Source organism: Simochromis diagramma, unplaced genomic scaffold, assembly GCF_900408965.1.
Source record: "Simochromis diagramma unplaced genomic scaffold, fSimDia1.1 OVJJ01000565.1, whole genome shotgun sequence".
Classification (NCBI taxonomy): domain Eukaryota; kingdom Metazoa; phylum Chordata; class Actinopteri; order Cichliformes; family Cichlidae; genus Simochromis; species Simochromis diagramma.
The window spans coordinates 719,241-740,862 of record NW_024387304.1 but is presented as its reverse complement, the minus strand read 5'-3'; the positions used below and the strand labels follow the sequence as shown (position 1 = coordinate 740,862).

The 21,622-nt window shown below is 40.9% G+C and overlaps 1 protein-coding gene across 1 annotated transcript in view; it reads left to right on the top strand.

Annotated features, from left to right (window-relative positions):
• The window catches only part of LOC120716630 (teneurin-3), an 840,982-nt gene that overhangs the window by 418,062 nt on the left and 401,298 nt on the right, over positions 1-21,622 (top strand). Inside the window, exons 4-5 of the mRNA XM_040004185.1 lie at positions 1,283-1,397; positions 19,086-19,165. The gene's annotated coding sequence lies outside the window, so the exon portion shown is untranslated. The remainder of the gene's footprint in view (positions 1-1,282; positions 1,398-19,085; positions 19,166-21,622) is intronic.

The window sequence follows — 21,622 nt, the reverse complement described above, 5'->3', positions numbered from 1 at the left end:
TTCACAAATGTTTAGAGAAGCAGTGTGCATGCCTAGGTGCTTGATATTCTACACCTGTGGCCATGAAGGTCATTCAGGGATTTGGACAGGTAAGTGAATACTTTTGGTAATATACTGTATCTTTAAATCTCTCCATTTCTCCCTCTGTGTCTCACACACACAACCCACACCTTTCCCTGCTCCACTTTGCTTGTTTCAGGATTTCTTTAATGTTGGACTCTCAAATAGGACAAAAAGAGGTGCCCGTGTCGGCTAGGATAGCAGAAATGCAGGGTTGATAATATCAACATCACACACACAGTCCATTGTCCCTTGTAACAGATAATAAACAAAGTGCAGGTTATAATTGCGCTCCAGGATCTGTGGCGCCTGTTGCTGTAGGGATGTGTGTGTGTGCATGCATGTGTGTGTATTTGTGTGGACATGCTCTAGTGTATTATGGCATACTGATGGTCATTAAAATTAATGATGTGGGGCTGATGTCACCAAGTAAAAGAACTGTGTGCATGTGGATGTGAGGAATATATGGAAGTGAAATAGAATGTCATAAGGCAGAAGAAAGATGATGTTTGAACTTAAGAACAATATAGAATATTGGACGGCACATTTTTAATATGCACATGGGTTTTTTTTTTCTGTCACTAGAGGATTTATGGGACAATAAAGGGTAAAAAAGGTCTTGTTTGTGAAGGGGAGAAAGAGAGAACACAGTGGGGTATTTGAGACACTCAAGCATAAATCATTTAACTAACTCTCTTCCCAAATAGACACTTGTGTCTGTTGGTTACTTAGACAGGGAATGAAAAAGGGAGGAAAAGAAAGCGAATAGACTAAAACATCCAGTAGGGATGGAATATGAGTTTGGATGAAATAGAAAAGTAAAATGAGTCAAACAAAAAAGGGCAGAGTATTATCTTTGGTAGATTTTCTGATGAATATTGCTAGCATTGCCCTGCTACATTAAATAATAATAAGAAAATAAAGTAATAAAGTGGATGCAGTGAGCTATACTAAAAGAAAGCAAAATTAAAAGAATGAAAATAGGCAACATCTGAGACCTAGAAGACACACAGTAAAGTGCAAAGCTCTGCTAGTGCAGAGTAATTCAATAGCTTAGAAATATGCAGTTTCTATTATGGTTTGTTTGTTTATAATTTGATTTTCCAACAAAATAGTACATGCTGTTAAGTGGACCAGTTTCAAACTCAACAAAGATACAATCTAAAAACCCCTGTACCACAACCTTCCATTAATACCCGTCCATTATCTTCCGTTTATCCAGGTCCGTATCGTGGGGACAGCAGCCTAAGCAGAAAAGCCTACAGCTCCCTCTCTCCACCCATCTCCTCCAGCTTATTGGAGAGAAAACCAGGGCATTCCCAGGCCAGCTGAGAGAGGTAATCTCCCCCGAGTCTGCCACTTGGCTATGCCTTGAAATTCTGTCCAGAAAAACTATAAGCAGAATTGTGACAAATGGCAGCCCTGTCAGAGTTCAACACCTACTTGGAACAAGTCTGACTTATTGCCAGCAATGTGGACCAAGCTCCTGCAAAAGTTGTACAAGAACTGAATGGCTCATACAAAAGCACCCCCCAAAACACACTCCGAGGCACGTGGTTGAAAGCCTTGTACAAGTCCACAAAACACATGTAGATTGGTTAGGCAAAATCCCACGCATCCTCAAATATTCTTGAGAAGATATAGAGTTCGTCCAGTGTTCCATGAACAGGACAAAACTGAGTTGTACACCTTCTTGGGGAGGCTGAGGAGTGTGATTCCTAGGAAACTGGAACACAGCTTGTGGTTTCTCTTCTTAACAATGTGAACCACCATCATAGTCTGCCATTCCAGAGTAACTGTCCCAGATTTCCACGTTATGTTGTTGAGGTGTGTCAACCAAGACAGTCACACAGCATCTAGAGCCTTTAGCAACTCAGGGTGATCCTCTTCCAGGGGAGTTATTGATCCGCTGCTCAGGATGTCCCGTCATGTTTACTGTCCTGTCCATTATGATCGAACACGTCCAATAACAAGTCCAATAACAGAACAGAACTTAGGTTCATATCAGGCACGTCATTCCTGTCAATCACACCCCTTTAGTTCTCACTGTGATTGTTCACATGAGTGCTGATATCACCAGACACCAGCTTAGAAACCAGATGGAGCACCCTTGAGCACTCCACTCAAAGAATCCAAAAAGGCTGAGTACTGTGAACTGTCATAAGTGGAAACAATAGTCAGGACCCATTCCCAGACCTGAAGATGAAGGGAAGCAACCCTCTCAACGTACTGGCAACAAGCCGAGAGGGACACAAGAATACTTAATACAAAACAAAATGTCCATCAAAGGCACAGGGGCACAGGGAAAAGACCAAAACTCAGGTCAGGGGCCGGCGTGGGGGCCAATGGCTCCATAGTTCCGCAGTTCAGGGGGCCGACCCGGAGGACAGCAGCACAAGAGTCTAAACAGTTCAGGAGGCCGACGGTTCAGTAGTCCGTGACTGAACAGTTCCGGCGACAAAGCAGTTCTGGAGGCCGGCCGCGGAGCCAGTGGTGGTGACGAAGCAGCTCCAAAGGCTGTCTGCGCCGGCGAAGAAGCCCAGTCAGTGGCCTAGAAGGCGGCCGCCAACGCCAAACCACACATGGATGAGGTTGAGCTGGCTGAGCCGGACGTGGACAGGGCGATGGCGTGGCAACCACAGGATCAGGCGAGGCAGGACCAGGCGCGGCAACCACAGGACCAGGCAAGGCAGGACCAGGTGAGGACGGCACTGCGGACGACGTCGTGGAAATCACAGGTGGTGGTGCTGCAGGCTGGATAGATCCCTCGGACCCTCCAGCGGAGACAGGTTGCTGAACGGGCTCTCCAGAACCCCCAGCAGACATGAGGAAGTGCTGGTCGGGCTCTACAGAACCCCCAGCGGATGAGGCAGACGGCGGCGTGGGAGCCGCGGAGTGCTGGATGGGCTCACTCGAGCTTCCAGCAGGAGCAGATGCAGGGCCAGAGGGTATTGGGACCCCTGGCTGAATGTCTAGCTGACCAGGTGGGTGAGTGTGTAGCAGACTAGGAGACTGAACTGCAACAGGGGACTGCACTGCTACAGGGGACTGCACTGAGGGCGACTGCAAAGGGGACTGAACTAAGGGCGACAGAGCTAATGGTTCAGGTGCAAATGGAGCTGCTGGTGAAGGAACTAATGGCTGTGTTACAGAGAGCTGAGCAGGAGACACTGGGGACTGAGCTACAGACTGAAGTAAAGGTTGGTGGTTGTTGCAATGAAAGCTGCGATGGTGGTTGTTGTAGCTGTTCTCCTTAGTCTCCAGAACATGGGAAAAACTGCTGGATGGGCTTAACTGAGCCGCCAGCAGAAACAGAAATGGGTGCAGGCTCTTGCTGGGCACTAGCCACTCCCACCCGAGGAATGGGCACAGGTGCGAGAGCTGGCTGGAAAACTAAACAGTTCATAGAAGGAGCGTGATCTGCAGTCTCTAACTCAGTTAGCTCAACAGCAGGTTGTCCATAATCACAATGCTCAGACTGAGTGAGTGAGAAACAGTCACAATCACTCACTGACAGGGCTTGCTCAGCAGCTGTGGGGTGATGGCGACGTGAGCGCCGCTTTCTCCGGGGAGTGGGAGAAGGCAGGCTGGGCTGTGAATCCTTCTCTCCCCTTCTCTCTCCGTCCGTATTAGGCAGTGCAAACAACTCCTGGCAGAGAAACTTCACTGTGTAAATCATGTCCTCCCGGAGCTCAGCAGAGGGGGTGTGAGTTGCTGGGTCCATTGTCTGGTCCTTCTGTCACAAAACGGCTGTATGCAGGCAAGAGAAGGACCCAAACGCAAACTCACAGAGACTAAAAGTAAACTCAAAAAACACAGCTTTATTGCCGGCGTGGTGGGACAAAAAAATAACAATACAAAATTAAACTGGGAAAACTAAAGCACAAGGTGACACAGGGAAAATCACACAGCTATAAGGGAGGACGCAACACTGAGCACAGGAAGACAGAGGTCTTAAATACACACATGAGGTGATCAGGGGAAGTGGCAACACATGGGGAAACAGTTGACACACATGAACCTATCGACATCACAGGGGAAACTTAAAACTAAACACAATGAACACAGGAACACGGGACCTCTTTCAAAATAGAGCAGGAAACATAATGAAACGCAGACCTGACAGCATGAACTTATCAAAAGACATCCAGGCATGAAACACATGAAGGGGAAGAGAGACTCCCCGTATGGAAAAGAAATAGTAAAAACTTATAAAAGACTTGCATCAGATGTGGCCTACTTCATATAGTGAATCATATAAGACTTATATGATTTACTCATGAAAGTGGACACTTTCTCATTACTTTCATATATTGTTTTAGTAAGTATCCTAAACATACAAGTTTAATTTATATGATTTTTCAAGGGATCTTATATCTGTTTTCACTCTTGTATGCTTTTCATTTAAGTTTCACACAAGACAGATACAAACTTTATAAGATTTATATATATCTTTTCCATATGGGTTAACACAGGGGTTGAAAACACAAGGGGAAACTAATAAGCAAATGAACAATTTAATGAGCTTAAACATACACTATAAACATCAAAATAAACTAAAACTCAAAACGCTGGGTCATAAGACCCAGGATCGTGACAAAAGGTGGTAAATTTAAATACCAGCCATCAAAGCAATGGACTTTGCACAACAGAGGTAAAGAAGAGAGTATAGGCAGAGTAAAATTCGTGTAGATAGTGAGATGAGTTTATTATGCTTAATAGCATAAAAACTGTTGTGTTGTCATGCTAGCATTAGTCTTGGTTTGAAAGCACTACTGTGCTTTGTTGTACAGTGTGACTGCATACTATTAAGGGCACTCACATGGGGTTCCAGTCATATGTCATCATGGAAACTGAAGAATATTTTTTTAGCTTGCTGGTTTTGAAAACTATGTGAGAATACTACTAAGCATTAAGTATGCCACCAGCTGCAGGCATTTCAAAGTGTCAATAAAAGCTCAGTACTGTACAGCTTGTACAAGTTCAAAATGTTAAGCCTTCAGAGGGTCATGCTGTTTAGAAGGATTAGAGTGCTGTAATGGCAACACATAGTGTTTGAAAAAAAATGATCTCGGAATATTTCAAGGAATTGCTATTGTCTTAGATGGATTTACATATCACTAGTGTTGGGTAAGTTACTTTAAATTAGTAACTTAGTTACATTACTAGTTAACTCTATCAAAAGTAACTCAGTTACTTCAAGTTACTCCTTACTCAAAGTAACTAGTTACTAGGGAAAGTAACTTTGGTTTTACTCAGAATTCTCTTGTTAATGTGTTGCTTCCCTAACTGGATACCCAGCAAGATTGCCAGTCTTCTAGCTTGCTTACATGTTAGCACTATCCTGCCAAAAGTGCTCTGTGCCACCTACCAACAGAAAGGAAAAAAGTAATGTGCATATTTTCACGAGAGAAATCCCACGCCTGGACCGTCGTCGACTACTGCCATGATTCTAGCCTATGTCACAGCGTCACGTGCGCTTTTTACATCCAACACGAAAACTGCAGTCGTGGTGCTTTTGATTGTACTCAGAACTCGGAAATTCTGCTTTCCGAGCGGGAAGATGTAGGTAACTCCAGACTGCAGATTAGCTGCATACAGGGCTGGACTGGGACAAAAAATCAGCCCGAGCATTTTGACTAGAGACCGGCCCACCATTATAGGAGAAATCATAAAGCCTTTGAATGAAAACAAACGCTGTTGTGACAGTGATGTACACTGTCTTGTTGGTATATATGCATCAATCTATCAATCTATCAAGCGTTGGTTGTAAGATTCAGATAAGATTCAGATAATTATTTGTTAAAAGCTAGATATTTTAAATGAGAATAAGAAAGAAAAGTATTTCTTTGTGCCCCCTTTTCCCTGTTAATGCCCTACCTGCCCCCCTGGCAAAACTTTGCTAGACCCGCCCCTGCACAGTTACCAGCTGTCAACTGTCACCACATATACAAACTGATATCATGACCAGCAGCTTTACAGCTGTGGCTCCAGCAAACATCAGCTGATACTAGAAGTTAATATTAAATAAATTCTAACAACAGCTGATCAAGCTTAAACGTGCTGCTGCTGTTGTTTAGCACGACATCCGCTGGTTTCCTCTTTCTGGCGCAAAGTGGGCGATAAACAAACAAGAGAGACGATCAGCTGATCATTGATCAGTTTCATGATTGAAGTAGAAACAGGAGAGGGAGGGGAGAGAATGAGAGAAGAAGAGGCAGCTGACAGCGTGAAGACACAGAATGACTCCAGCTTTGTGTCTTTTCCATTGTAGCTGAAGTCAAACTGTGTTCCTTTTCACCTCAGTACAAACTGCATAATATTTTCTCTGAATACGAGACGATTCTGTTTTTTATGGGACGGTTGGCAACTCTACTAATTAACCTTATGAATTAAATAAAGTTCAACATCAGTAACATCATAGCACCCACCCAGCTGTATAGAAACTCCGTCATGCTAGCTAGTACGCAGTATGAGTTGTTTAACTGACTGTAAAAAGTCAGCACAAGGAAAATAAACTCCACCTAAACTTGGTTTATATCTGACCCAGATAGACTGCAGGTCATAACTTCTGACCTGAAGTTCAGTTCACCTGACACTCGGACCAGCGGCCGCCTCGGGTCTCTGCTCCTCCTGCCTCCCCTTTCTCTCATCCACCTGCTGGCCTCCACCACTTGCTAATGTTACTGAATCTGTGGAGCTCCACGATGCCACCAGCAAACAGTTAAAGAGTTATTTTTTACACATCTTCCAGCATCTGGCCAATCCACCACCTTTCATTGTTTATACCATTATGGAAAAAAAACAACAACAAAAAAACATCGGCATATCAAAACGAAAAATTACCATCGGCCCACCGAGTCCAGCTATGGCTGCATATGTGCTTAGTAGTAATTTGTTTTAGCAAAACAGCCGTTTTCAAGGGCATTGCCATATTGGAATGCCGACTTCTCTGACGAGGCTAACCAGAACGCCGTTTACTCGAGTGTGACATCATTCCCAGGTCCGTGTTCCGATTTCGGAGGCAAGTCGAATGCAACACACGAAGTAACGAATAACGACCCTATCTAAATCCCAGTAATGATTAATGCGTTACTGATTTTGGCATAATGACTAGTTACTGTGCTCGTTACCACAATAATAATGTAGTTACTGTAATGTGTTACTTAATAACACGTTAGTCCCTACACTGCATATCACACACCACCAGTGTTGGGAAGGTTACTTTTAAAATGTATTCCACTACAGATTACAGATTACATGCCCAAAAATGTATTTTGTAACGTATTCCGTTACGTTACTCAATGAGAGTAACGTATTCTGAATACTTTGGATTACCTATTATATTATCATGCTTTTTACAGCTACCTGAATGTACTACTGCTGTGTGATTTATTACTTTTACTAAAGGTTACTCTCCATACCAATACCGACTAGATGTTTAAATCTTAATATAAAATGAGTAACAGTAGGGTGGACATTAGGTAAGGCTGCACTTTCTGCAGCGATCTCGTATAGAAAACTATTCGACGCATATATAAAACAGGTCCGCGGCTCCGAACCGTAGTAAAGGGACCTCTGGCTAATACGTCGGGTTCATGTCGGGCTCGTAGCCGAAAACTAGCTTTACTTTGTTTCTCGCTAGCAAAGTTGACCCAGACAACAGAGAGAGGCGTTGAAAGGCTGCTCCAACAGAACTTATTGTTTTCGGAGGAAAAACACGAACACGGTCTACAGTCGAGTCTTAATAGCTTACTTACAACTGGGCTCGTCAGGCACTCTTCTTGGCTGCAGTGGTTATTATTATATTTATATGCTTCCATCTCCCGCTTCTGGTCGGTGACAGCTCGTACTTTTCGACTCTCCTTTTTCTCCCTCCCTCAGTCACAGACACATAACGGGTATGGCAGTCCATTCTCCCTGCAGCACGGACTACTCTGCCCATGATGCTACATTCTTTAAGGTTATGCCTGTAACACTCTGCCTATTGCCTTCATATTAAATCATTTTTGTGAATAATTTTTTAAAATATTTCTTCACATCATTCTGCAGGCCGGAAGTAGAGGTGACATGGGCCATGAGATTGAGACACAGGCATTAGAGCCTCTTAATGCGTGTTTGGTTTGGGGCGTGGACACCAAAAATAGAGAGGGCATAGCCGAACATATGAAACAGGACAAGACCGCCATGTAATCCATTTATTTCAACAAAGTAACTGTATTCTGAATACCACCTTTTAAAATGGTAACTGTAACGGAATACAGTTACTCATATTTTGTATTTTAAATACGTAACGGCGGTACATGTATTCCGTTACTCCCCAACACTGCACACCACAACATATGCTGAAAGTGGATGTGACAGTCTGAGAGAGTAGAGAAGGGGAGAGCAAGAGAAACAAAAGAAAGAGCAGGTAAGACTCCAAATGGCTTCCTGACTTTTATGTCCAAACCCTAAAAAGGGTCTTTCCATCTTTGTCGTCATATCTTTCTACTGATGGGACACACACACACACAAACACATGCTGCACTGGCTGCACAATGGTAAAACACCTCTCCTAGTGATATTTGAAACACTTGACTTAACCTCTGGGATGTGGTGGTCTCTACTGAGCATGCACATACACATACACAGACCTTTGAAAAGAACAACTTAACCTCAGAGAGTTGATCCTCGCTAAAACCTACTAAAATATGGAAGACTTGGCTGGAGGAGGGGAGAGAGCTTAACGCAAGCAGTCACAAAGACTGGAAAGAGAAGGAGAAGTACTCCTGGTAGAGAGAGTGAATATTAGATAGCGAAAGACAAGGTCATAGAAAGGTCTGGGACATGTGCTGTGTCAGTGCCATTACATGATGGGAGAACTGCTGTCATACATCCAAAGGTGGAGAAGCATACAACTGAAATTCAAGTATGCCAAGAAATTCAATGACAGGTTATTTAAAACAATAATTACAATAATAATCATCATTATTATTACAGTGAAGGTTTTTTCTATCTTTCTGAGGCAATTTTCTGAGTCTGAGTTTCTGAAAAACTGGACAGATGAACATTATGCTTGTTTCTTCAGAGAATATAATGGCGTTATTTTCTCTTTCATTATCAAGGTGTAGTTTTTATTAGATGTTCACTCTTTCACTCATTTAAAACAGGTTGTTCTTGCCAGGTCTGTAAGGGTTCTCTCAGGATACTCTGGCTTTCTTCCACAGTATAATGTCAATGTCAATTTTATTTCTATGGCGCTTTTAAAAGCAACAAATTGACCCAAGTGCTTCACAATTAAAGTGCTTCACAATTAGTTAATGAACAAGAGAAAACAATAACAAACAAATACAGACAAAAAAGACATTAATAGATGAGGTAATGACAATATATTTAACATAAAAAGAAATAAAACAAACCTGATGGTACTCAAACTGAGCTTGAAGTAAAAGCCACCGTAAAAAAGTGATTTTTAAAACGTGTCTTCATACCTTCTAACACCTAAAAGACGTGCAGTAGCATTTTGGATCAACTGCAAGTGATGAAGAGATGAGTGTCCATCAGAAGGCCCAAATAGAGAGAGCTGCAGTAGCCCAATCTTGAGGTGATGAAGGCATGAATAAGTTTTTCTAGGTCTTTAGGAGGAAAATAAGGCTTCGCTTTGGCAATTTCATATAACTGATAAAAGCTGGTATCTGCCGCTGCGGACACTTGCTTCTCTAATTTAAAAGAGCTATCTATAAACACTCTTTTCTTAAACACTTACTATTTCTTACAGTGTGAGAATGATGACAAGCAAGAGGACCGAGCGTATCAGTTAACTTATCCAAAGGGGCATCACTTCCAAAAACAATAACTTCAGTCTTATTTTCATTTACAGTGGGGCAAAAAAGTATTTAGTCAGCCACCGATTGTGCAAGTTCCTCCACCTAAAATGATGACAGAGGTCAGTAATTTGCACCAGAGGTACACTTCAACTGTGAGAGACAGAATGTGAAAAAAAAAAATCCATGAATCCACATGGTAGGATTTGTAAAGAATTTATTCATAAATCAGGGTGGAAAATAAGTATTTGGTCAATAACAAAAATACAACTCAATACTTTGTAACATAACCTTTGTTGGCAATAACAGAGGTCAAACGTTTACTATAGGTCTTTACCAGGTTTGCACACACAGTAGCTGGTATTTTGGCCCATTCCTCCATGCAGATCTTCTCGAGAGCAGTGATGTTTTGGGGCTGTCGCCGAGCAACACGGACTTTCAACTCCCGCCACAGATTTTCTATGGGGTTGAGGTCTGGAGACTGGCTAGGCCACTCCAGGACTTTCAAATGCTTCTTACGGAGCCACTCCTTTGTTGCCCGGGCGGTGTGTTTTGGATCATTGTCATGTTGGAAGACCCAGCCTCGTTTCATCTTCAAAGTTCTCACTGATGGAAGGAGGTTTTGGCTCAAAATCTCACGATACATGGCCCCATTCATTCTGTCCTTAACACGGATCAGTCGTCCTGTCCCCTTGGCAGAAAAACAGCCCCATAGCATGATGTTTCCACCCCCATGCTTCACAGTAGGTATGGTGTTCTTGGGATGCAACTCAGTATTCTTCTTCCTCCAAACACGACGAGTTGAGTTTATACCAAAAAGTTCTACTTTGGTTTCATCTGACCACATGACATTCTCCCAATCCTCTGCTGTATCATCCATGTGCTCTCTGGCAAACTTCAGACGGGCCTGGACATGCACTGGCTTCAGCAGCGGAACACGTCTGGCACTGCGGGATTTGATTCCCTGCCGTTGTAGTGTGTTACTGATGGTGACCTTTGTTACTTTGGTCCCAGCTCTCTGCAGGTCATTCACCAGGTCCCCCCGTGTGGTTCTGGGATCTTTGCTCACCGTTCTCATGATCATTTTGACCCCACGGGATGAGATCTTGTGTGGAGCCCCAGATCGAGGGAGATTATCAGTGGTCTTGTATGTCTTCCATTTTCTGATGATTGCTCCCACAGTTGATTTTTTCACACCAAGCTGCTTGCCTATTGTAGATTCACTCTTCCCAGTCTGGTGCAGGTCTACAATACTTTTCCTGGTGTCCTTCGAAAGCTCTCTGGTCTTGGCCATGGCGGAGTTTGGAGTCTGACTGTTTGAGGCTGTGGACAGGTGTCTTTTATACAGATGATGAGTTCAAACAGGTGCCATTCATACAGGTAACGAGTGGGGGACAGAAAAGCTTCTCACAGAAGACGTTACAGGTCTGTGAGAGCCAGAGATTTTCCTTGTTTGAGGTGACCAAATACTTATTTTCCACCCTAATTTACGAATAAATTCTTTACAAATCCTACCATGTGGATTCATGGATTTTTTTTTTCACATTCTGTCTCTCACAGTTGAAGTGTACCTCTGGTGCAAATTACTGACCTCTGTCATCATTTTAAGTGGGGGAACTTGCACAATCGGTGGCTGACTAAATACTTTTTTGCCCCACTGTACAAACGTGGAGTTAGTGGGGCTTAGGGGCTTAATATCCAATCTTGGGTGGAGGTGATGATATCTCCCCCCTGACCTGACATCCTGGCTCCCCCTTGCTATAGCATTTGTGTTGTACCTTACAGATCTCCAGTTGTGATAGAAATTCCTTCTGAATAATGGAACACTGAGCTATTAGTTGTTTCAGATTCCATAGGTCCCACATCCTCTTCATGTAACCCCTTCTGCTGGGGTTACTTGCATAGGAGTGTTGCCCCCTCTTCTTTTGCTATATCTACTGCTATGAATGTTTTTTGGATTATGTATTATTTTTACACTGCATTATTCTTGTGTAATGTTTTCTTTGTTTTTGTATATTTATCTCTTGTTGTTACATCTTTTGTTGCTTGTTTGTTTGTTTGTTTTTATGATAAAGAAAGTGTGTCAGTATCAGTAAGTGGTTAATCATCTATAAATTATTACTCCTCATTAGTGTGTATTAATACATTAATGTACAACGTGGTATCATTTTTTTTTCATATTAAGTCCAACTAAGTGATTAAAAAGTATTTAGATGCACTTTTTTATATAAACATTAAGATATAAACTCATTGTTTGTGAGTTTGTTAATAGTTTTTGTTATTTTCATATTAAACTTCATGGTTAAGTCAGGCTGTTGTTAGTTATTATTTTATGTGACCACATGCAACATGAGGACTATTTTTGCCTTGTAAAGCAGAAATATATCAACACTCAAACAAGTATCAGCTATCTTCACAACAGAACAATGACACATAGCAGAAACAGATACAGAACATACAAATATTTATTGCCAGATGCAAATAAAAACTCGCCTGAGGTTTGCAGAACACAAAAATGCAAGTAGGACTAAATTCTAAGTTTGTAAAAGGGGTTTAAGTGAGAAAGATACTTTGAGCAGTGGGAGCCACAGGCTAGCTTTGCTTAAATATCCTTAGACTTTTTCATCTAAAATAACATTTTAATTAATTATTTTACAGAGATTCACAAACAAGTGTAAACATCATAAACAAAGTGACAAAAATATTAAAGTTGTAAGTCAGAAAAATGTCTTTGGGATTTCTGTACTTCATTCCTGAGTTTCAATTTTCCTCTGGTTTTTAGAGCGTTAGCTAACTTTAGCCAGAGAAGTCAACATCCAGTCAGGTTACGTTCCAAAGTGCTCCTCAATTAAACAAATAAAATCCCATATAATATACTGGGTTGTCATGTACTTTCATTTTGCCACAGAGGTTTGAAGAAGTAGATTAGCCGGCAAAAGCACACATAAGATAGCAAGTGGGGTGGTGCATCTATCAACCTCCAATAGGAGGTTGTTTAATGTACCTTCTTCTGACCTCCAGATCTAGAACTATATGGAAATGATGTCACCCATGCAGTATGACATAACCCACTCAGAAAAAAATTGACAGTAAAAAATGTCTAGAAAATGTTGAGAAAAAAAAAGTCCTTTTATATTTTTTTTGGTGGAGCAGTGAAAGAGCGCTGCTGAATTCAGAAGACAGCCCTCACTGTGTACTCAGACTAGGTAAGGTCACTTGTACTGTACCACTGCACCTTTGACTGTTCCCAGTAGCCTCATACGATCAAGAGAAAGTCGAATCTGAAACGGTAAAGTCTTACTTTTCCCTGTACTATATATGTTTTTAGTGTAGGAGGTATGGAGAGTGCCATTTCTTTGGATGTCATCCAAAGATTACAGCATTAGAGGCTGAAAGTGCTATGACCTTACGCACTCTTTGAAAGCCCTTGAAAGCTTTTCAGTGGCAATCATCTCACCCTCAACAAGTGCTTAGCTAAAAAGCTTTAAATTTCCTGTTAGGTCACCAACTGTGTTGGATGTCCGTGCATTTGTGCTTGTGTATGTCTGTGTTTGTGCATAATTGATTACATGCTCAAAGGTGTTCTTCTGTGCGCAGGAATATACAGGGACGTGCACTGTGATACAATGATCTTTTTTTCTATTAAACTAAAAAGAGAGACACAGCAAAATTTTCTACAGACTTGAAATAACAGTAAGACCCTAACATAGTTGTTAAAATGGGACAAAGAGTTTCAGGGGAATTTGCCATTTACAGTGATGCACTGTGGACAGCTTCCCTATGTGGACCTGAAATATTGAGTCCCCTGAGACATGTATGTTCTGCAGCACATGGAAGATTTATGACTATTTATGGTTGGCTTGGTATTTGAAAAAAACAAATGCTAAATACTGCAGTGATGCATTTAAAAGCAAGCTTGACTAACTAGACTACTAACAGTTTTGTGCTTTAACATCTTTCAAGGGACATTAGAAGAATTTGGGAATCACTTATGGAGTCTAAACCTGAAGAGTAAAGCACAAAAGAAAATCTCATTAATTTTCCTGTTGAATGTGCTATTGTGCATAAAAGTTAACGTGGATTTTGTCTGAAGCTATCCTCAATCTGTTCTGATGTAAATCTGATCTCCTAGTATAAAGCATATCAGTGCTATCTTCATTTGAATCATTGTAGGCTTAAACAAGCTCGTCACTGAATGCACCATGCTTGACATCCTTACAAAAATCTTCATTTGAATCAGTGTAGACTTAGACGACCTCGTCACTGAATGTGCCACGCTTAACATCCTTGGAAAAAAGGCAGCAGGTTCAGTTTTATTAACGATGTACTCTGGTCCCAGGGCAAGGACCCTCAGGTCGAAAAGAGTTAACAGAATTTGTTTCTGTTGTGAAAAATACTATAAAAGCTGACATGGAATCAGCACATGACATACTCTTTTATATTAAACAGGATTATTTTAAGGGCATGGCAAATTGTAGAATTCATTGTGCATTTTTTATTTAGTGGTGTGAAGTTATAAGAAACAAAAGTCGATTCACATTTACATTCATATTTCCCGAGGGTAACCAGTGACGATGAAAAACAAGAGCCTCGTGTACTGTTTATATACGCTTTCACTGTAGTGTTGCAGCAGTTAAATGTTTGTTATGTACAAATTTAAAAAAATAATATTTCCTCTCTGATCTCTACTGGTATGCAGCCCCTCCGATGTAGAATAAGAGAATAGAATAATGCTGAATACTTGTACGTTCCAAATTATGTTTTGTTAGTGTAGAATATACAAGTCTCGCTGTTACAGTAGCTTTCACTAGATCTGCTTTGTTGTAACAAAATTCTTTCCCCCAGTTGAGAAATCAAACAAAAGCGTAAAACACCAACAAAAAAGAACAATAAATATTACTTTAGTATATCTTTTAAAAACTCATGTTTAACATCATAAATGCAGATAATGGACGGTTTAGCAAAGCCAGTTATTCTGTTCCCATCCGGCGTCCATACCAGTCAGCTCAGTGTTAGTCATATACAGACCGGTCTGCAAGACACTTGATTCCTAATAACTACACATATTTAGACATTTTAAATGGGCTTGCCAACCTGTTTGGCAATGTTATGACAGGACAATAATATGCTGTTTTGTTTTTATAGCTGATTGGGTGTTGTTTGGTCTTGTGTTTTTTTAGGTTTTTCGACTGGAAAAAAGGAATGAATATTCAAAATTCAAAGATGTTTAAATACAAACCCACGTGCAATTTAAAAATTCCTACTGCTACAGCTGAAAATGTACATACATTAATTTATAGGTGTGAATGTGGTGGTAATTTAGGGATTTTAATAATTTCTTTGAATTGTTTTTTTCCAGGGTGGAATGATTTTATACCATATATGTTTAGTCTTTAAAAATAGGAACCCAGCACACAAATATGAATTTTATTTTGGATTTTCTCTCATTCACACAGTTTCAAAAGCAGACGTACATCCCAACTCTTATGGTTAAATGCACTTTGATGAGATGCTTTTGGTAGCAATCAGTAAGCTTCTGCCATAAATGTGGCTGGATATTTGACCAGTGGTTCATTCAGAGAGAGATTTCATGGTCTTTATGCAACTCTGTGCATTTTTAACATAAAAAAAAAACCCTTTTCTTCCTTGTCTTAACTTTACGTAATATGCAATATTTTACAAACGTGTGTGTGTGCGCGCATGAGTGTGTTTGTGTGTGTGTGTCCCAAGGTTGTGTGTGTATGTTTTTTTTTATATGCAATGACTCCCAGCTTTTTTCTTTCTTTCCAATTCTTCCAACTTCTCTTGTTTGCTCAGTAGAAGAATCAGGGGTTATTACACTGATCGAAACAACAAATATCTGGTGTGTGTCTGACACCACTTGACAGAAGTTTTACAACATTGTTCACTAACTAGGGCAATCTATGATTAGAGCCTGACAACGATGTATTTTTCTAGATACATTCTAGACAAGAATGAGCTGGACCAAAACATTGATTTTGCTTCTGTAGTCAGTCGATATAGATGTTGTGTCTGTGGATTTATATCCTTCATGAGCAGAGCTCTCATGTGCAAATCTCACACCAAAACAAACAAACCACCCGACACGTAGCCCCGCCTCTCTAATGAGTACATAAGGAACGGCTAACAGTAACAGCTAGAGTGAAGGAAAGGCTGGACATGCTGTGAATTTGGTTTTGTTTGCAAAGACGGATTTGATAATTTCATCCTGTAACTCTTTGAGTATAACTCTTTCCTGCTCAGTATTTATTCATCAAATTCATCCAGGTTATCAGTAAAGTAAGATTAGTATATCATAAAATAGAGGTTTTTTAATAAAATAAAGTAAAATTATACAGCAGTACAAAAATGTTCATTCTCAAAGATAACAACAGGAAATTATTTTAGATGTTACGTTTGTCCAGTGTGTGACATTTAAATGTGTTTCAAGTGTTTCATGGCTCGTGCTCATACTCACGTCTTGCTTCATGAGTTGTTGTCAGCTCACTAACATTTTTAAATAGTGTAAAAGTGAAGTTAAAGGTTTTGCTGCTGCTGTTATTTCTGAGATAACACCAGCGCACAATATCACCAGTTACTTTATAAAGAAATGATGGATTTGTTCAGTGGCACCCACGGAGCATCACTAACTGTATGAGTCTAGTTAGGGCTCCGAGCACTGTGGATCTCTGTTAGGTGTTTGTGGTGCCCTGCTGCTAATGGACTCTGAGTCCAGGCAAAGCACACACAAATTAGAAATCAGTTTTTCTTCTGAAAACACAACTTCCCTGTTGGGAGCACTGTTCCTGTTGCTTATCAGCAAGCACAGGGCCTGCTTTAGCACCATCTGCACCGGCAGGGGGTCAGTGTGTGAGAACGTGCATCTGTGTGCATGCCCACGCTGCAACCTTCTTCAGCAACATATCACCCCTGGCCCTGTCTGTCCTTGCATTTAGTCCCAGAATAACAAACACGGTTAGTAAACACTTGTTTTACTGCTGCTCTGAATGGAGTACATCTTGTTTCCTTACATCAACTGTGTGTTGTTATTCACTCCTGTCTTTATTTCATCCTTTCTTTTCTGACATACATCAACATCGAGTGTCTTAGTAAAGAGCTAGCTACCATGTTCATCCTGAGTAGCATCGATGCTAAATTGTCCAACTGTCTGAAATGTCTCCATTCCCTTGAATGTCTCCTATTTTACTACTGCAGAATGTTTCATGTCTTATAATGCCTCTTTTTCACCCATGTTTTATCCTCATTTAGCCAAAAGTCTCATGGCCTTAGATGTTAACACAGTGTAGCAGTCCTTTAATAGAATATAATTAACATATTAGTTCACCCCAGGCTGTGATGATGTCAGACAATAAGACATTCCAACTCTGACACATCTCATGTGTTCTTAATTTGTAGTAATTATTTAGTTGTGATGTGTTGATTGGTAATTTCTAAGGAGAGCATTGTGACACTTTCTTTTAGCCGTTGGACACCAAACAGTGACGTCCTTTGACGATACGGCGGGCGTCAGCATATCTCCGCCTTTCTAGAGAATCTGTAGAAGTGGTCATAGCTAACAATAGCTAACTAGCACTAATGTAAATAATAATGAGGCCCGGGGCCTTCAGATGTTTATTCCCTATTTAGCACAAAATGGATGCGTGGTTGGAGACGAGGCAGCATGCAATAGGTTTGGTCAGAGTAACATTACAGAGTCGTGTGTGTGTGTGTGTGTGTGTGTGTGTGCCCCAAACTTCATTCAGTAACAAAGACACAAACTGCCCCCTACAGTGTGAGAGGAGGCCATGAAATAATACTAGACCAGAAGGGAGGGGTGAGCCGCTGTGACACAAAATGGCCGACTCGAGAGAGGATCTGGTATGAAATAGCATTTGTCAGGCAGACACTGGCTGTGTGGGGGGTGGAATTGTGTCCCTCCTGAGGTGCATCCACTACACTATCAAAAGGTGCGTGTGTTCATGACTTACTGCTGCCTGGACTCCAGTGCATTTTACAACGTTTATGTTTCATAGAAGACAGAAAACTGTTGAATCGGACAAAATATTGCAGATGTAATAATGAGTGGAAATCATGAAGGTGAAGAAAACTGCTGAAACAAAAGTCTTATTGTTGTTCGTCTGATGCCCCAGGAATATCCAGTTTGCTGTGTATAACATCTGGAAACACTCTTACTGTGTGTGTGTCAAATGTACACAAAACACACCTGGCTGACAGCGGTGGAGGGGCGGAGCATAAGCAGAGGAGCAGCACACACAGTGTTATAGATTAAGGCATGGATGTGGAATTTTCTCATGAATTCTTTCTTTTGGTTTTTCAAATTTATTAACATTGTGAGAGGATTTGTTGTTGTCAAAAAAACTACCTGAAACTGAAACCAGATGGAAAAGTGGCGCGTGGCCAAATCTTTAAAGTTAGAGCTAGAGCTTCGTCTCTCATGAAGGTTCCCTCAGAGTTGCCGAGCATGAGCACGTCCTCGCATTTATACGGGCTTAAAACACTGATTGGTCCAACAAATATTGCTTCAAACAGTCGTCTTACTGTTCCATTGCCAGTATTTCAGATTTTTCTGACCAACAACAAGATAACCAAACAAGGTTGGATGAAAGCAGAACACTCAGAGACGTACAGGGTGCACATAATCTGTGCACATTTTTAAACCTCTGCACACCTTAAACTCCACCAGTCAGTGGATACTCGCTCGTAGGTTTTGCCGACTGCGTCTGTGAGTGCACCTACATTTCTCATGGAATATGAAATAGCTTCTGAAACTCTGTTGCAACAATGCCATGGAATACAATAAGACAGAGAGACAGTGCTTAGCCCTGGGGGTTCTGGCAGAGCTGGGTCTCCCTGTGGAGACTGGGCACCGCCCACAGAGTTTCCCATGACCATTCATTTTTAAGAGCTTTGAACATATCAGCTCATAAAGGCCAGGGGACAATATACATGACAAAACAGAGATGGGACACTGCTTTCCAACCACACAGCCTCACACTTTATGTTATCCATGCACATGTCTTGTAATATCTTGGCGATGGAAAGCTTTTTTTTTTTTAGTAAATGACACGAAACAAAGGACAAAATGTTTTTAATCTGCTTCTCGTTTTCTTGTGTGCACCCCTCTGTCACTGTGACTGGTTTTAGATACTTTTGCCTTTTCTTCTTCTTCTTTTAACTCAAGCTCTCTCTGTTCTCCAGGTGCTTGTCTTTGGTTTTGGACTCTGGGCTCTGTAGCAATGACAGACGATTGCTCCGTGTAACATCTCAAGATCGTACCAGTAAGATTTTTGAGCTACTATTCTTCTTTGTCAGTCACTGTTTTTACTGATAGCGTCACATTTTATATTCTCACCACGTGCAATTATTTGGTTTCTATTTAACTGCACAGGTTACAGTCAGCATTCAGTATCACAGGTCCAAAATCACATTAGTTTATTTTTGTACAAATAAGAATAAAATCAGACTTTATTGAGTCGACACTCAAAACCACACCATAAAAACAAAGTGTGGCGTTACACTAACATGGTAAATATGTCAGCTTATCTCAGCACAGGCCATACAATTATTAAATTAAGTAATATTAAATTATTAACTACTAATATCATTATTAATATTCATGACAGAGAGGTTCATGTATCAGCCAAATCAAAACTTGATTGTGATAAATCTAAAATAATATCTCCTGTTTTAAAATAATCGACCATGTTGACCAGCACATGTTTTCTTTAAAACAAGTCTGTGTAACTGTTTTACTGGCAGACGAAGTAAAAACTAGTAAACAATCCTATATCTAAATGATCAACAGTATTTTTGTGCATTTCTTTTCTCCTTGTTTTCTTGAAAGGCCAGATTCTCAATAAAAGGAAGGGAGAGAAAGAAAAAGAACGAATAAAAGTTTTTGACAGTCATCCTCACAGACAACCAAAGATTAAATGCATCCACCCTGTCCTATTTTTCACAATTCACTAAGGGTACAATGCCACATTGTGCGCAGTCTGTTTTTGTGTGAGAGTGTGCATGCATATACAAATGCCTGTGTTTGTGCTGTAACTTGGAAAAGCTTGTCTTCATGCAGGCCTGTTGGTGAATAAGTGTATACAGCACATGTAGTTGGGCAAGGTATACATCTCCCTGTGTGTGTGTGTGTGTGTGTGTGTGTGTGTGTGTGTGTGTGTGGTGTGTGTGTGTGTGTGTGTGTGTGCGTGTGTGTGTGTGTGTGTGTGTGTGTGTGTGTGTGTGTGTGTGTGTGTGACTGAACCCCCTCTGGTGCTTATTTGCCATTTCTGTGACAGAGCATACAGCTGCATCTCAAGACAAACTAGGCCAACAGCAGGTCTGTGGAGATGGAGCTGCTGACATTTGGCACCTGTTATCCAAACCTCTCAAGACTTTGTTATATCACAAACTCTCAGGTGTGAAACACTGTCTTCCTGTGGTTTCTATCCTGATCTGAGCTTTTATCCCAAGTTCTTGCTTTATTCTCAGCAGCTCCAATTTCACTTTAACATTGATTATTGTCAGAATAAAAGCCAAAGGTTATATAACAATTGCACCAAAGCAGGAATTGTTCACGCTGACACTAACTTGGATGCAGATTTTACATCTGTGTTCAAGGTTTTACGTCAAGAAAATGCATTAAAGCAGACTATAGGCAACTTTTAGCTGCAAAACATTGTAAAAGCAATGGAGATATGAGTATCTAGTATGTGCAGATGTATTTGCGGTTCTGTACTGTATGCTGTTGGAGAACTACCGATACTAAAAAGCTAAACCTTTGAAATTTCTTGCTTTAATACTATTATTATTTAATACTATTATACTTTAAAACTATTAAACTCTGGACCTATGCTGGCTAACCTGACCAGTCTAAACTGTAGTGAAAGCTAACTAGATGAACACACTTTGAACATGATTAGCCAGAAAACTTGGTTCTTTTGTGCCCTCCTCCATGAACTGTCCACCCCTGGGAAAGTTCACCACTGTTCCCAGTTTCCCCCATGTGTGAGTCTCACTATGGTTTGCTGGACTCCCAAAGCCTCAGAAATGACAACTGACATATTTCCAGACTGAAAATGTAGGCTGTGGTTGCTTTATAAGATCTTATAACCTACTTCACTTAGTCAGACAGGTGATTTCTTGGTTCATCAGGTGTGTCATCTTGGCAGTCATGCCTGGGATTAGCTTGTGAAGTTGAGCTCAGCCTTCGAAAAACTGCAGTTAATAGTTAATTTATGATTTGCATGAAGATTTCCTTTATAATAATAATAACTTTATTTATAAAGCGCTTTCAAACAAAGTGCTGACTTGACAAAAAAAGATAAATAAATAAAAGCAATACTAAAACAATACAATTTAAAAACTGACAGAAACAGTAGTCTAAGGAGCTTGGAAAGAAAAGCGTCTGGACTTCTTTAAGTTGCTTGAAGATGTTTCACCTCTCATCCAAGAAGCTTCTTCAGTTCTAAGGTCAAATGGTGGAGAGTCCCAGATTTAAACCCTGTGGGAGTTTCCCCCCACAGAGGGACAATAGACCCCTTAATGATTCTCTGGGACTCTCCACCATTTGACCCTTAGAACTGAAGAAACTTCTCGGATGAGAGGTGAAATATCTTCAAGCAGCTTAAAGAAGTCCAGACGGTTTTCTTTCCAAGCTCCTTGGACTTCCTTGATCTTTATGGATGACCTGGATGACTGAGAACCTTCACAGGCATACTGGCAGAACCAGTAAAAACTGG